Source organism: Coptis chinensis, chromosome 4 (assembly GCF_015680905.1).
Source record: "Coptis chinensis isolate HL-2020 chromosome 4, ASM1568090v1, whole genome shotgun sequence".
Taxonomy (NCBI): Eukaryota; Viridiplantae; Streptophyta; class Magnoliopsida; order Ranunculales; family Ranunculaceae; genus Coptis; species Coptis chinensis.
Genome location: NC_141459.1, coordinates 93,031,281 through 93,036,799, shown reverse-complemented (window position 1 = coordinate 93,036,799; position 5,519 = coordinate 93,031,281).

Here is a 5,519-nt window from a genome sequence, read left to right as displayed (position 1 = left end):
GACTCAGATCATCTAGAATGCTCCCAGCGTTTCTTCTCTTATAACATAATGACCACGAAAGAAAGCGATAATCATAGGCAAACCGTTTCTTTAATCTAAGTCTCAAGCTCCTCAGTTATTTCAAGCCACATGAATAATAAGCAGGATGCTAACTACAAGCACTTAATCAGAAACATGCATTCCAAACCCAATCAGTAGCAATACTCGACCAACGCCAGAACGACTAGATCCACCGATCTGCTGGGTCTACCCAGGAAATCCAGATCGGTGTTTATTACAAATTTAACAAGACATCGAATTGCCACTTTCGTGGAAACCAGTTCTCTGTACCAAAGTGACGAACTGCTCTGGCAAGCCTGAAGATACAGCTCTATTGTTAACTCTCATATAAGAGAGGAGAATTAAAGAACACTCACGTTTTTTTTTCCATAGCTGAAATAGACAAGGATAGATTGCACCATCAAACATCAGTCAAGACATGCTTATCTTTCGGGGCCGCACTAGTAGAAGCAGTGTGCCGAGCAGATCTCAGCATCACACGCATACCTCGCCCCTGCTCCTTGCCCTCAATCGCTTTCTTTAGGAGGTGATACTTCTCATCCAGTGCGGCATATTCGGCACAGGCCATGGTGTACGCCTTCTGCGCTTTGCGCGCTACCCCTTGACATTGTTTGGCATATGCAGTCACCTTAGCTAACTCCCCTCTAGATTAGTCATAGCCGTAACCAACGCAGCGTTCTCGTCAGCAGCATTCTGATACTTATTTGTCATCACCTCTAGCTTCCTCTTGTCAACTCCCCATGCAGCTCGCATATATCCCAGCTCATCGTGCGGGTTAACATCAGTCTCAACGTTTTGCACATCATCTTTCAGTTTATCATACCCTGCAAGAAACTGCGAGTACAAAGTTGAAGATCAAAATTGCCCTGGAAACAGACACAACAACTTAGCGCATAACGAGCTTACCAAACAAGCGGCCATGTCCATCGTCCCCAACAGCGTCTCCATATCTTCATCTTTCACCTCTGCCTTGTCACCATCCAACACGATCCCCTTCAGAAGGCTGGTCGCTATGGGTACCAAGTGGAAGCTGCAGTCAGAGCGTTTCACCGTACGCTTCTTCCCCGTCTTCCCCAAGTAGTAGAATTCGCTCCCCACATCCCCGAATCGCGGGGACGAATTCTCACCAGCGACGTGGTAACCTTGCCTCAGGTCGCTACGCTCTGCAGCATGACGATCGGTGTCGCCTACCCGCTGTGGCGACCTAAATACAATGCCACCAGCCGGACGACCAGATCTCCTAGGTCGCTTGTTGCCTTTGGCTCCTACAGAAACAACCTTCCTCTTACCACGATCACTGTGCACATAAGGGTCGAACTCCATCTCTTCCATTACCAGAGGCGAAGTCTCTCTCAAACTCCCTTCTCCTCTCACATAGTTGCGGCACCTTGCCATAATCAAACCTACGAACAGAGATAATACCGCATGCGTTAAAGAACTATCCACCAACTCCTTCTCAAAAAAATACATCCAAAAATGGAAACAAACGTACCTGTAGAAGCAGTGACGAAGATAGTGCACAACATTAAGGCAAAGAGGAGCTAAGACAAGAAAACAAGCAAATACCTTTGGTATTCTACGAACAGTTTTACTTATTAGGTAACGTCTTTTCCCTAAGCACACCATAATTACCTTGAGGCGTAAGCGTTAGGCCATCGCCCGCCATCATTACGGCTCCTTGAACGGCTCATTTTCCTACCGTGTCACACTGCGTGAGGAAATCTTGCCATTCGACAATGAGCCGAGAACACCATACGCCCTACTCTATGTGCAGGTCACGGCAATCTAGTAACCTCATTCGGGCGACACCTAAAACTTCTGAGACAATTTAACGACAAGGCGGCTCATTCAAGCTTCTGAGGTTACTTGAAGGTCGAGTTATCATTTGCGGTACATCCGACATGCATAGTTATAGCGGTATCACCGTTCATATATTCAATCAAGCAAAGCGACACACACACACAACGGGGAAACAAGCAACAAGCATGACATATAAGCAAAAAACGACTGTTGGGACGGGCCCCAACCCGCAGTTCGTTCCTTAGTAGGAAGTTCTTTGAGCCTACTCTAAACGAAATCGCCCGACTAACCAATACTCATCATCACAAGGTTACCTCAAACCAGTACGGGATACCAGATTGTTCAAAGTGGTAGCACATAAAAGCAAGAAAAGCGAACTGCCCAGGTTACCCCAGGAAACCAGCTCTATTGTATCACTGCTTACAAGCATACAGATTAGCAAAACGAAGTTACAACTTGCCATCTCCAGGCACAACAACTAGCTTTCCATCCACAAGTGACTCGTTAATTTTAGCATCCCTCCCTTCAACCACAACGGACACTCCATCCAAATCCAAACTCATAAGCACATCAAACGCAGCAGCTTCAACTCGCGGTACCACGGCCTCTGGCACGACCACTGAAGAAGCGAGAACACTACCGACATCTCCCTGCACCTGTTCCAGTGCGGTACGAGACATCCCATGTACATGCTCCTCTTTCAAAGCTTTATAGTCCGCTTCCAGCTCAACAAAGTCAACATCTAGGTCGTCATAGGCCTTCGTAGCGTCTTGAGCAGCCTTCTTACAGTGTAAGGCATACTCGTTCAACCTACCAATTTCCACAGTCACTGCGATGACGTTCTCTTCAGCACCCTATAGTTTTAGCCTCATATCTTCTGCCTCGGTATCCTTCAGCATCTTCACCAGACTCAGAGCTTGGTATGCTTTCTTCAGGTTCTCAAGCTCCTCACGTTCCATCTTAGCAGCGTCTTGAACGTTTTTCAGCTCGTCTGACAGCTTCACCACAGTTTCTCTATATGCCTCCGTGAACTGAGCAATCTCCTTCAACTTCTGAAACCCACTCACAAGCTGCAATGGCACATATATGTTAATAACCAGGTCACAGTAGCGTACATAAGCGAACAGATACATAAAAGCGGGACAAATCCACATACCAGACATTGCGCGATTTCCATCCGCTTCAGGTTATCAGCCAGCCCTTTGTCATCCAGCTCCTTACGGTTGCCGTCCAGAGCTATCTGTTCTAACAGACAAGCCGATACCTTACTCGACCTGAATCTACAATCAGTTCGCCTCACAGTTCGTTGAACCCCGTTGTCATCTAAATACACAAACTGTGACTCTAAGTCATCCGCAACCATAGCTGACTTTCCACTAGCTTTGCGGGGACCCTTCGCTTTCGCCAGCGGACTAGGTTCTCGCACCGCAGGAGACGGACTAGACCCCGCCCCAAAGCTGGCCAAGTCCAAGACCTGCTCCGGTCGCACTCGACTCCGGCGAGCAACCGTAGCACCAGCCTGGCCACCACCAAAACCGCCCCCCGCGCTAGAGCTTTCACCAAGAGCATGCCGCGCAATTTTGGCAACTCGGGCAGCATCTTGCTCAGAGGCGTCAGTTCTTCTCTTCTCCGACTTGCTCCTTACACGAGGATTGAAGACCACTGTCTCCAGCTCTACCGGAGCATCAATCGACCCGCCGGTCGGAATTTCGACCCACCCTGAAGCACCACCTCTAGAGGGTCGCGTCTCGGCCGCCCACGAACCGGTTCATATCTTCCGGCGTTACCAAGTCACTTTCGCAAGATCTCCATCACCCTCTCCTAGTCGACCTCGAGCTTTCGGTCCTTTTGAGCCTTTTTTTTTCCGGATCGCAGGCCCACCCTTTTCCACAAAGAAATGAGCAAGTTCGGGAAACTTCGCTTGTTTTTTGTGCTCGAGTCAGCCGCGCGAACCTCTCTATCTCCCCACGATCAGTTCGCGTTTTCACAGAAAAATCTACAAACAAAGCAAAGACATGGGCCAGTTAGAACAACGGTAAATCACCAAGTAAAGCGAAAAAGAAAGACATTCCTACCCACCGGATATGTTACAAATCCTAGTTTGCAACCTACATCGCTAGGTAGTTGCCAACTAGCAGCAACGACACCTCTTTGTCCGGGCCTCGTTGCTTTACACCAATCAATCTGGCCGAGCAGCGTCGTCATAGTTTGCAAACTAAAGTTCAAATTACGGATCGCCTCACAACATAATGCTCAATTATGCCGGATACCCTATGTGGTATTCCCTACTACGCATTCAACGGTCGAACACCCTAAGCGATTCGCGGTGTTACCAACAAACCGACGGGGAGACTTCCAACAATGAGCCAAGAAGTCACAAACCGGTTTGAGCGGTATTTTTGCATATGCGCTCTCAGCTGGCCCTCATAGATGATTACCCCACCATTCGGCGGGTTGTACTCCTCACTACGTACATTTTCACTCAACCGTGGTTCGTATATCTCCAGATCGGGAACGTTGATCCCATAAGCTGCCCTCAGTTCGGGGAACGACCTCGCAGCACGACGATCCACCGTCCTAGGGAGCAACCCACTTGACGACGAACCCTCCCCTCGACCTGATGTGCTGGCCACAGCACCTTCCGACCCAGATCGTGTATTACCCTCGTCTACCCTAACTTCTTCATCCCACCCAACCTGAATGCCAAGATTCACCGATTCTTCCTTATCATCCTCATACTCACCACAACTTAATGAGACCTCCCGAACCTCTTCAGATCGAGTATCGTCAGAATCAGACATTACGACGTCTCCTTTTTATCAACAAACCCTACAGCCTAACACCGACCTACCTACTCAACAAATCGCACTTGAACAAGAGGAAAGCAAATTGAAAATGAAAAGGCAGCAGCAGCAAAAGCACTCACCTGAGAAACCCTAGCTTGCGTTTTTGCTGGAGAAGGAAACAGGAAATACTTTTTCGAGTGTCCCAAATTTGATTTTGTGCAACCGCCCATTCAGTTACCAAGAAGTTATGATTACAGCCTATGCCCTAGCCCGTACACGTGCTCCAAGGAACTGTCTTTTCAAAGTTCTGAATAACGTGGCGACACGTTTCTTTACCAAGTGCTACGATTCTGTCAAGTGCCAATCACGTGCCAACTTCCCTTTCCTGCCAAATCATCATGCCACACGATTCAAACTTTACGGCATCGCAGTCAGATCGTTCACCATAGCTCGCTCATGCTCCTGCGTGCGTTACATCTTTTCTCGGCCGGATCGCTTCCATGGACATAAACAATCATCGAGGGGGATGTAGGTAATGGGGAGTAATATCCTCATTAAGAAATATTGCACACGCGAAGCATAAAGTGAACTTCGGGGACATCGACCTCCAAGACCGATCGTGAGCAGCTCCCTTCATGTAGGTGGTGCGGCTTTTAAGCTCGTTCAAGAATATCTCAAGGCGAATAAATGGTGGAGGCGAGCGCATCGGATAAAAACACCACCAGATGTAATCATCACCAAAATCTTATCTTTACATCTCATCACAGGGAAATATGGACTACCGCACCAACTCCCAATCAGCACACACTTCCTACTAAAACCAACCTAACACACATTCATAATCTCCACCCTACATATGTACAAGAGAATACA